The sequence below is a fragment of the Hevea brasiliensis genome, chromosome 18 (genome assembly GCF_030052815.1).
Source record: "Hevea brasiliensis isolate MT/VB/25A 57/8 chromosome 18, ASM3005281v1, whole genome shotgun sequence".
NCBI classification, from domain to species: domain Eukaryota; kingdom Viridiplantae; phylum Streptophyta; class Magnoliopsida; order Malpighiales; family Euphorbiaceae; genus Hevea; species Hevea brasiliensis.
Genome location: NC_079510.1, coordinates 7,973,875 through 7,986,487, shown reverse-complemented (window position 1 = coordinate 7,986,487; position 12,613 = coordinate 7,973,875).

Below are 12,613 nucleotides of genomic sequence, written 5' to 3'. Positions count from 1 at the left end.
GATCTAAATGTCAATCAAAATGAGAGAGAATAAAACCTTAAAAATAAAATTAAAATCATGAATTTGGGTAATGGAAAAGGGAAAAGAAAGAAAAGAAAAATGAAATTAAATTATGACATAAGCCTTACCTCATGATAACCTAAGCATGACTTAAGCATGATGAAAAAATAATATCATTAAAAATTTACTTTAATTACATAGGATAAATATAAATACAAAGGACAAAATTTCATTAATTAAAAAGCTCATCTTCTTCATCTTTCCCTTGTTGGCCGAACCCCATGAAAGCTCCCATCCACCATTTTCAAGCTTCCAAAGCTTGATTTCCCATGTTGTTCCACCCAAAACTCCTAAGTCCCTTCACTAAAATTTGCTCCTACACCTTGGGAAAGCTATTGGCAGCCAAGAATTGGAGAGAAACTTGAAGTTTAGCAAGTCAAGATTGGTCACAAGTGAGGTTAGTGCAATATATAAGTTCCTTCCTTCTCTAAGTATTGTTAGCATGTCAAACTAAGTTGGAATTCCATGAAATTTAAAAGAATACAATGAATAAATGGAACCCTAAATTTTAGCAGCCATGGGAAAGATGGGAGTTTGATGAATTGATGAATATAATTGTGTTTACTAGTGTTGATTAACAAGTAGATATGAGTAGCATATTGATTTTCATGTGTTATGCATGAGTTGAGAATTTAAAGTTAGGATTTTGACCCAAAATTTAAGGCTTTGTGAATTCATGCCTAATTGATATTGTTGAGACCATTTATTGACTATTTGAAGTGTAATGAATGTGATTGAAGTTTGGTAGTTGGGTGGAATTAAGATTGGAGTGTTAAATTTCTGTGCAGGGAATTCTAGACCTTGAGTCCAGTGTGGTTATGTGGCCATAAGTAGAGCCACATTGCTCCAATTGGTGTGAGGCTAATTGGAGATGAAATTTAGGACACAAAGCTACATTTTTTATGCAGAGACCCTACCTAGAAACTGAACCTAACATGACCTAAAATTAGCTTGAATCCGGGTAACCACTTATTGGACCTGGAAAAATAACCATATGAACAGTAAATGTTCAAATGGCCATAACTCACTCTAAGAAGGTCTAAATGACCTAATTCTTGAACCATTGGAAAGGATAGACATAGGAGCACATTTTTCATGAAGAACATAGAGCCCAATTCTACTTCTAGCCCAACCAATTTGCTAGAAAAATTTAAGTCAACAATTCTGACCAGAATCAAAACTGACATGAAATTCTGGACTTGGACTTACTCGACCAGTTTTGCCAAAAATGCCATAACTTGGTCCACAAAACTACAAATGTAGTGATTCCAAAGCTAAAATCTCTATAAGACCTAGAACTACAATTTTGGTGTTTTGACCAAAATCCAGAACCTAATGGAACTTGGACAATTTGCTAGAACAATTCAATAATTCAAATCCTGAAATTTAACTAAATAGCCACTTGACCCTAGAATAGTATTTATATCATATCTCTCATTAGGAAACTCTAATTGGGATGAGCCAAATTGTTCTGGAAATGTAAGAAATAGGGATCCAACTTTGATTTAGGAACTTTCCTCAAATTTTGAGTGTAAGAACCTTAAATTGGAAATCAAAGACACTGACCTAAACCTGAAATCCTGAAGGCACAGGGTTCAGGAGTCCATGCCAGTTAATTGACTATAACTCACCCTACATAAATTGAAAAATTGTGATTCTTGAACCTGAGTGACCCTAAGACATAAGGTAACAACTCATGTGAAGGACATTAGGCCTAAAAATGACTGTAACATACCCAAATGGCTAGACAAGTTTGACTCCAGAATTTGCCTCTGCCTGGTTCTGGAAATAGAAAGGGTCAATGAACCAGTCTTGGAAAATTGACCATAACTTGAGCTCTAAAACTCCAAATTAGGTGATTCAAAAAGTGAAATCAAAGTTTAAACATAGAGGAACAACTTTCACGAAGGAATTGTGGCCAAACAGTGGCTACATCTTAACGAATTTGCTAGGTGAAATCAAGACACTATTTCTAGACCTAAAGAAAGGTTCAGGAAATAATTTGTTATATGGTATGGAATTAATCTAAATGATTCGCCAAACATAAAAGTGACATGAATATATATGTAGGACCTATATTCCCATTACAAATGGAATGAATGGTACCAATGAATCGTAACCATGAATAGTGTATAAAATAATGTAATAGCACTAATTTACTCAAAGTATACCTAGACTTATATATATAGCTTGGATCAATTGGTATACTAATTAGGGATTACAGATAGCAGTAATGACCACATGAATGATCATTGATAGATAATATCTGTCTAATATAGTTATTCTACAGGCTTTATGCCTACCCATTAGCCATTGTGCCTAATATAATTTCTGGCTTTATGCCTGCCCTCTGGCCTTGTACCTGACATGATAGATGTATACATGATAGACATATGGATGTCTAACTAGTATACTCCCGAGTATCCAATCTTTATAGTCTGTCATAGGTTACTTGGGCACAAATATGAGTAATAAGCTTTAAAAAATTAAATAATTACATGAAGAGATCCCAGTAAACTAATATGCTCCTATGGAGTAACCATAGTTATAAAACGACTCATAAATAACAGAAATACTCATTGTAATGATTCTACACATCAGAATATGCATTATTATTTACTTAGTTTATTTCCTTTTATTTTATGCACCACTAAGCAATTCACTTAACGCGTTGGTTTTACCACGCATAGGTACTGGAGGCCAACAGCAGCCGCAACAGCAGCAGTAGTGCCCACATAGGGATTTGATCAGATCTACCATAGTGTGGGAGTCACCTCAGCAGTCTATTTTTGGTAGGGCCCATGTGTATTTAGATTTTGTACTTTCTGTTTATTGTACATAAGAAAAAGATGTAATTAAATTTTAAGATTGTAAATAATTTGTAAATTATTATATATGAATTTTATATGAATGAAATGAATATGAGAAATTTTTGTGAGTAAACAATGATATGATATGATGCATGAAAAAATGGTATGACATATGAAACTGTTTTAATAGGTGAATAGTGAAACCCGCCAAATGCTAATAAAATAGAGGAGACTCTGTCTGAGTCTCCACAAAAATAATTTGTGATAAAAAAAAATTTTCCAATACATGAAATAATACTAATAAATGGAATTTAAATTTATAATATACATGACAAGACAAGATAGGGTGCTCCGGCACAGAATATGACACACCTTACTCCGCTACACTGTAAACGGGTAAGGGGCGTTACAGGGCTAACCAATCATGACCAGCTAATGCTCATAAAAAGAAGAAGAAGGGGATTAACCCATGCAAGCTCTAACAACTTCCTCAACCTTCAGTGGAATAAATTGGTTAGGTTAGGAAAGGGTCAATTTTACTAAAAATGGAAGCATTCCTGCATTTCCATATCCACCATACTTCCAGCCTAAACACGAGGTCGTAGTTGAGTAAGCTATTGCAAAGATTATCCATGATACAATCTTTGATATTTCCTATGAAAAAGGCATTTCAATGGGCCTGATTCAATAAACTCAACCAAACAAGCTTAGCCATTGGGTAATCACAGAGGGTATGTACTACATATTCAACATGCCACCCATAAGCAAAACAACTGTTGTTTTTAGTCATACCTCTAACTTTGCGTTGATCATTTGTTAGAATTTTTCCATAAGCAACAAGCTAGAGAAATACTTAGATTTGCTCAAGACAATCCCAAGACTAGATAAATCTTTAAAAGTCATGAGAATTAGAGACATAGCTAATATAAGATTCAAGGAGATCTATATATGAGCGAATAGAAAATTTACCATCTTTGAAAAGGAACCAAATCAAAACATCCTTACCAACACCTAATTGAGGAGGGAGGATAGAGGCAAATCTTTGCAAAAAAGAATTCTCAAAGAGTACACTTAAGCGACAAGTGAGACTAGTCCTAATTACCTTTCATATCCACAAAACTATCAACTATATCAATGGGGTTAAGGTTATGACCCTTAGATTGATAATCTTTGCAAGCAACATCAATTAAGTTGGGAATACTAAAAATCTAATAGTCAGTCATATTGCTTAAGATAATAGGCTAGACATTAGAATAGCCTTCCAGACTATAGTGCCCAAATGAGAAAGAAGCGCAGCTGGCAGACCTAAAGCACCCTGAATACACTTACTTCGCAAGACACGAATCCAATGACCCTCCTTGCCACAAAAAAGACTAAACGCAAGCTTCATCATACAAGCACAGTTAACCAACCTCAACTTATGAAACCCAAGATCCCTTTCAGATTTAGGTCTACAAATGGCATCCCAATCAAATAGGGAAGCTTTAGAAGCTGTCAAAGAAGAGGTCCAGATGAAATTTTTTATTGTACACTCTATATATCATTACTTGTTGAGCTAGGGATCCAAGCTGTTTGCATTGTATACAAAGGGACAAAACACAAAACTAACTTGACAAGAGTGATGCAACCAGCTAAAGAAAGCAGATTCCCCTTTTAGCTACTAAGTTTATTAGCAACTTTCTTAACCAAAGGAGTATAGGTATTCCTAGACACTTTGGCATAGATGACAGAGACCCTAAGGTACTTACCAAGCACGTCCATTTCATTAAAACTCAAATTGAAAGAAAATACAATCTTGGGCTTCTAGAAGCACATTCCTAGAGAGAAACAGTGGACTTGGCATTGTTAACAGTCTCACTTAAAGCAGCACCAATATAATCTAAAGTAGTTTTTATAATAGCCACCTACATCATCGATAAGAGAATAAGATCATTGGCAAAAAATAAGTAAGGTAAGGACCTCCCATACTTAACTTTATTCCTTTCCAACAACCCGAACTAATTGCCAACTTAATTATCTGACTGAGGCGCTCGATACATAAGATGAACAAATAAGGTGATAGGGGATAACCTTACCAGAGGCCTCTTGACAGAGCAAAGAACTCAAAAGGCTCTCCAATCCAAGAAATAGGAAAACTAGTTATGGATATACAGCTCATGATAATATCAATAAGATGTTGTGGAAGCTTGGCATCCAAAAGAGTATTCCAAACAAAGCTCCAACTCAACTTATCATAAGCCTTGGCATTATTTTTAGTTTTCCAAAAAGCATATTATTCTAAAAGTATTAATTATTGTATAAAAATATCCTTGTAATGCGTGAAATATTTATCTAGATTGAAAATCCATTTCATTTTAATTTAATTAGAGAAAAACAAGTGAAAAGGAATCGAAAAAGTTCTCTAAAAAAAATTATTTCTCGTCTCTTATCTTGCTTAGTTACTTCAATGGTGAGATAGAGCTCTAATTGACTTAGCTTCTAAAAATGCCAGCACAGTTTTAGGGGGTGTTTGGTTCAGCTGCTGGATGTAGCTGATAGCTGATGGACATCCAAACAACTGAACCTGTGTTTTTGGTAAATATTCAAAAGGTTCAAAGGATAGTTGATTGTTAGCTAACAGGATACCTATTAGCAACTATTTCTATCAGCTCTAAAATAGAAGTTTATTGAGAACTGCTACATGTTTATTTTATTTTTTTGACAAAAAATCCTTGCTTTAATGTTCTCCTCTGTCGTATTTTTATTTTTATCTTCTTGCTCCTATTTAGTGGAAGCATTGATTTCTTCTATCTGTAACTTTGTTATTTTATTTTATCTCCTATTTCAATCAAAACTCTTATTTTTTCTTAATTTTTACATCATTATTGTATCTCCTTCTTAAGCTTGTTGATCAGAATACTTATTTCTTCTCAAGGTTGAATTGGTTCGTGACATTGAGTGCACTGGATTACAAGGTACGCTGATTTTATAATGTCTAATTTTATATTTGTTGATGCTATCACTCTTGTTTGTATTGTTGTTTATTGGTAGAGTTTGAAATTAATATGAGGTTTGTGTATTTTCCACTAATCCCAATTTTGGGGCTTTTCTGGGCTTGTATGAATTTTTTTTGTTTAACAAAATTTATTATAGAGCTCTTGATTTCTATTCATATTTAATTTCAATTGAAAATTCATATTTATAACAACAGATAAGGGAAAGGCATGCAAAATATTTCAATAAAAATAATTTTTAGGTGGGATTGGACCCAATCCCTCATCAGTAAAGCTCTTAAATTTAGGCTTTTCACCTAATAAAAAAATTTTATAAAAATAATTTTTAGAAAACAAAATTGTCAAACCATGAAATTGAAAACCACTGACAAAACAACAAAAGCACTACATTAATATTATTATACTATTCAAAAAAGAAAAAAAATTGTTATCCATAATTCTTGTTCTTGGCCCTACCTAGCGCCCTAATTCTTACTTTTTTTAAAAAAAATTTTTTGATAAGGAAACAATTTAAGGAATGTCACAAAGATAATTTAGTTGAGATAGAAATAGACATCAGATTTGTTTTAGTATACACTTCTATAAAAAGACATCATCAAACAATTTACAACTGCATCTTCATACATAAACATATATAACTAATTCTAGGATTCATATAGGTCAACCTTAAGTAATGCATATATGGATTATGACGTCAATTAGAAGTGAATCTCGATGACAATATCACATCGTTCAGTTTTTATTGCAGCGCAGCTGCATCAATGCAAGTGAGATGGCTAGCCTAGCATTGAATAAATTTTATTATTAATTTTTTTTATATTATGATTTAAAACAAAATTATAATAGCTAAAAATTATTATCAAATTATTAATTGTAGTAAATAGGAATCTATTACAAATTGATATATTCTTAACTTCGTATTATCATGTTAAATTCCACTTTCTTTCTTTAATATATATATATATATATATATATATATATATATATATATATATATATATATATATATATATATATATAATTTACTATTTTTGCATTAGTTTCGATGATGTGGGTTGATGAATTGAGTTGGCATAGCCATAATAAATTATTGAAAGAAACCATAGACAATATAAGTATAATAAATTTGGAGAACATTCAATGCAAATGAATTAAGACTTTTTTTCTATTATTGTTTGTATTTTCTGGTTGATTAATTGGAGTTTGTTTTTTCTTAATATTGGTTACCATAGAATAGTTTTTGCCTAGTATTCAATATGGAGCATGGGAGAGGTTTAAAAAAAAAAAAAACTTTTTTTCTTCTTTGAGATTAGGTATATGTTCAGTGCAACTTATTAAACAAAATGGAATATGAACATATATGATGATATTTTATGGAATACATTGTTCCCAATGTATTTATATGAGATATAAATAAGATGGAATGGTGAGTCTCATGCCATATAACAAACATGATAGGCACTTATGCATGATAAGTAGGTCGAACTAGTGACATTTATGACAAGCACATGGAGTTTACTCTTATCAATGCATTATCATAAATTATATCAGTGCATATAATCTTTAGACCTGAGATAGTACAGTTATCTTATATATAGGTGGTTTGAGTTTGATATTGCTTTCATACTTGTACTGTGTATGGGTATATGGGCATGTGTTGGCTCCTACTAGTTATATATGGAGGTAGGTGTTAATCAAGATGGAATCTGTTACCCTAAGTAAATAGGGATAAAATCCTATATTCATTTAATTGTTCTTGATGTTTCAAGTTCCTGGCCAGGACAGATAGATTTAATCAGAAAAGAGTTTCTGATGAGAAAAAATCTTTTTAATCAAGAACTGGAATTAAAAAAGAACATAATATTCATAGCAAATGGGGTTTGACATAAACCATGACTCCAGCTCGAATTGGGATTTTGTAACAGAGAGATTCTAGTGCATGATAACATATGATTATAGGTTCATTTAAGGTAAACCTTATTACTAGTTGGGTGGCTATGGCATGCTATGCTAGGTGTTAACCATAGTCTATGAGGTGCCTAAAATGATTTAGAGAAATCATTTTTGATAAGAAAGAGTTCTGATGATATTAACAGTTGATATCATATCTCATTGCCAATTAGTGATGAGCCTAGCGAGTCACACACATACACAAGTAATCACCAAGTTAAATGTGATTTAATTAATTAGTTAAAGAGTTTAATTGATTAATTAAATAGGTTTGTTTTGCAATTAGATTGCAAAGTCCCTAGCATGGCTTGAAACCAAATCTAGGTTATTGGATGTATAATATAAGTTAAATTTATATTTAAAGTGTTTAAATATGAATTTAATTATGAGAAATTAATTAATAGAGATTAATTAATTTATTTATATTTAATATAAATTGATTAGAAGAAGAGAAATAATTATTTTGGGTTGAGAACTCAAAATTAAGACACAAGGGTATTTTGACCATTTCACAGGGTGACATGTGGCACCATGAGATGGTGACACATGGCACTACACATAAGCATGCCATTTGTCTTTTAATCATGTAAGGTGATTAAAGTCAAGATTAAATCTAAGTTTGACACTTGGCACAATGTGATTGGGTCAATTAAACTAAGAGCCAATCAGAAGATGACATGTGGCAAGGGTTTAAGTGATGACCTAGCTATATAAGGGAAAGGATGAAAGAACAAAAGAACAATATGCTCTTCCTCATTGTGTGCCGCCACCTTTGTCTTCCTCTTCCTCTCATCGTCTTCATCTCTCATCAATTCAAAGAGAATTGCCAATATTCTCTTGAATTAAAATTGCTAAAAATAATTTCTAGTGTCCTGTATACATCTATAACATCTCTAAAGGCAAAACCTTAATTTCTAATTGATTGGAAAGGCTTCAGAAGTTGTTCAAGGGGCTGCCATTGGTGATCTTAGTGTGGACAATCTAGAGGGACAACATCTGGTGTCCTAGGTGCATCCCAAAGGTACCAAACACAACTACAGTGCATCAAAAGGTTAGTGCACATGTTCTTGAATTAGTCTAGGGTTCTAATGAATTAATTTGTTAATTCTAAAATCTTAAATGGCAAATGTAGATCCAAAAACATATTTAAAGTGTTTTAATATGCTGTTTAACATTGAAATCAATTAGGTAAATAATGAATCTTACATGATGCATGAGACCCTAGAAGAAAATTTTTGAATTCAATGTTCTAAACTTATATTTTTTATACTTCCGTTCCTTCATGTACTCCTTGATATACATGTAATTGCAATTCAACAAATAGATATGGATAGTTTTATTTACTTTTTTTTTTTTTAATTTGGAGTTAATAGCATTCATCTTTATAGGTTCCTATGACTCCCAAAAATAAGGGTATTGGAAGGTTGCATGGAGTTGTGAATAATTTAATTTGTTCATTAATATTTGTGTTTGAGGAACTAATTTGGGCAACAGAAATGGTTGTGGATGGGGTGACAAAGGATATACATAGTTACAGAATGAATTGAAGCAAGTTGGTGTAAAGTTTACTAAAGAGCAATTAAGGCACAAGTAGGATTGGATGAAAGATCAATTGAAGACGTGGAGAGCATTAAAAGGGAATGAATCAGGATTAGGATGGCATCCTATAAAAGGCACAGTTGTTGCTCCTGATGAGTGGTGGAACGAAAAAATTAAGGTAAGTTAAATAAAGAAAGAACTAGTTTTTAAGGCTTTATTAAACAAATAGGCATTTAATTATTTATTAACACTTGTGTTTTAACCTTTATATGTATTAGGAAAATTCAAATTTTGCAAGATTTTGTGAGAAAGAAATTGGACAAGAGCTTTATGAAAAATATCAAGAATTATTTCTAGGAACTATGGCTATTAGAGAATTTGCATATACACTATCATTTGGAGTTTTACCTAATGAAAATCAGGAGATGCAATAATTTAATACTATAGATCATGTTGAGGAGAATATTAATGCAAAATCTAATTTTAATGATGATTTAGATGAAATAATGAATGCTAGTTTTGGATCTAGAGGTTCATTCAGTCTAGCATACAGAAAAAGATAATAGTCAACATAACGTGCAAAAATAAAAGAGAAAAGAGTTGTCTAATGACCTTGAAACAAAGAAAACAAAAAGATAACAAGGGAAAAAAGGTTTTAGGTGTTACATAGATGACTGATACAACTAAGGAGCTAAAAGAAACTATAAAAGAGAGCATGGAATCTAAGACTGTGACTATGTGTGGTCTTTTGGGAGATCGTTGATACAGTTAAAGAGGTAAAAGAAACTATAAAAGAGAGCATGGAATCTAAGACTATGACTATGTGTAGTCTTTTGGGAGATCGCCCAAGTTGTTCTATTGAAGAAGTTATGAAAATGCATTAACTTTGCCCCTTATAGAAAAAGGAAGCGATATTCATTTTTCTACACACTGTTACTTGACCAAAAGTCAAAAAGAGAGATATATAATACTCTCGAAGATGCAAATACAAAGTAAAAATGACTGCAATTTCATTTCTCATTATGGACTAATGGTGTATGGAAGCCTTCTACTTAGTAGATATCATTGCTTGTATTTGCTATTTTTCTTATTTTACATTGCTTATTTGAACTCTTAATTATAAAGTTTGGCATTGCAATAAAGTTTTAGTGTAAACATGAACTTTTAAAGTTAAAATATTTAGTACTTAAATATTAAGTTATATTTGAGGTTTATTTGTTTTTATTTTTTCTTGATAGAAATGGATATTGTTCAGCGAATGATTTGTGATGACGATGATGATGAAGTTTGGCAGACGACCACATATGCAGTTGATATTATATGTAACGATTACGTGTCTTATATTCATAAAGAACCTTGTATATAGGATTTATATGGTTGCATGAAATAATGAGAGGTAATGAGAGAAAATGTGTTAATATATTCAGAATGGATAAAGACACATTAATAAAACTTTGTCAAGACTCAAAGCATCATTACAAATTAAAATGTTCTAAAAAAATGACTATTTTGGAAAAAGTTGGCATGTTTTTATATGTTCTCACTTTGGGAGCTTAAAATCAGCAAGTTCAAAAAAGGTTTCAACATTTAGGAGAAACTATCAATAGGAACTTTCATGAAGTATTAAAAGCAATGTTGTACTTGTCAACTGATATGATAAAACCGATAGAGCCCACGTTTAGTAATATTCCTCCTGAGGTATATTTTTCAAATTTTTTTCCTTATCTTTAGGTATAGTATTATATTACAAATATCATTAAAAATCATTAAGTATTTTAATTTAAAAATCTAAACAATTGAAAAGTAAAAGTGCATTGAAGCAATTGATGGGACTCATGTGTCTGCTTATGTTCAAAAAGAAAATTTGATTCAATTTATCGGTAAAAAACGGGTGCCTACCCAGAATATCATGGCTGCTCGTAGCTTTGATATGCAATTTATATTTGTAATGGTAGGATGGGAAGGTAAAGCTCATGATGAACACCTTTTCCAGTACGCTATCAATAAAAAAAATAAATAAATAAACTTCTCCAAACCACCACCAGGTAAATGCGTATTTTATTTTCACTTTTCTCATTTCTTTTTTCAATTGGTCATAAAAAGGCAAGTACACAGATGCACACAAATATATACACACAAACCGTGTACTATTATACATTAGTGATTTGTTTTTTTAATAAAATGTATTTCATATGTAAGAAAATATTATATAGTGGATGTTGGATATCAACAGATGGAAGGATATCGTGCGCCTTATAAAGGGGCTAGATATCATTTACTTGATTTTCAACGTGGTGGCAGACCAAGGGGACTCAAAGAAATTTTTAATTGTTGGCTTTCATCTCTAAGATATTGCATTGAATGAACTTTTGGAGTTTGGAAAGCAAAATGGAAGATATTGTGAACAATGCATCCTTATTCATTACATGTACAAACAGATATAGTAGTTGTATTCATGGCATTACATAATTATATTTGAATAAAAGCATTAGTCGATCCAGCATTTGAGTGATTGGATAAAAGTCCAAATTTTATATCACCAGACATATTTGGTGATGTAGACGACATTCAAGTAGAAGAAAGTAGTCAAGAAAGTGGAGCACTTCAAATAAATGCCTTACGTGATCAAATCGCTGCAATTTAATGTTGGCAAACAATGATTATTAATTTTTTTTAAATAAATATTATTTACTATAGTTTCAAATATATTTTAAGTACATTTAGATATTGTATTACTTTAAAATATTTAATTTTTATTTATTTATTTCAATAATAAAATAAATTATTGAAATAATAAATTAATAATTATATAATTATTTTAATAATAAAATAAATTATATGATACGTTCTCTTATTAATTATTTTACACATCAATAGCAACAGCTAACATAATTTTATTAAACACTTAATATCAATTAGTTACCATCAGTTATCAACTAACAACAACAGCTATCAGTCATCGGCTGCACCCAACAGTTAAACTAAACATGGCCTTAATTAATATATTGGAAATCATGTTGAACCAAAATGTTTCTATTAGAAAAAAAAAATAATTTTAATCATTTAATTTTTCATGTTAAAATTTGAATTCATCAAATTAATTCAAATAAATAACTTTCTAATTAAATAACATGAGTAGTTAAATTAATCATTAATTTTGCAAATCATTTTAAATTGTGTAAATTGAGTTACCAGTTTGTATAATTTCATCAAACACTAGTCATTCCGTCCACAATAGATATTTTTAACCGTTAAGTCGCA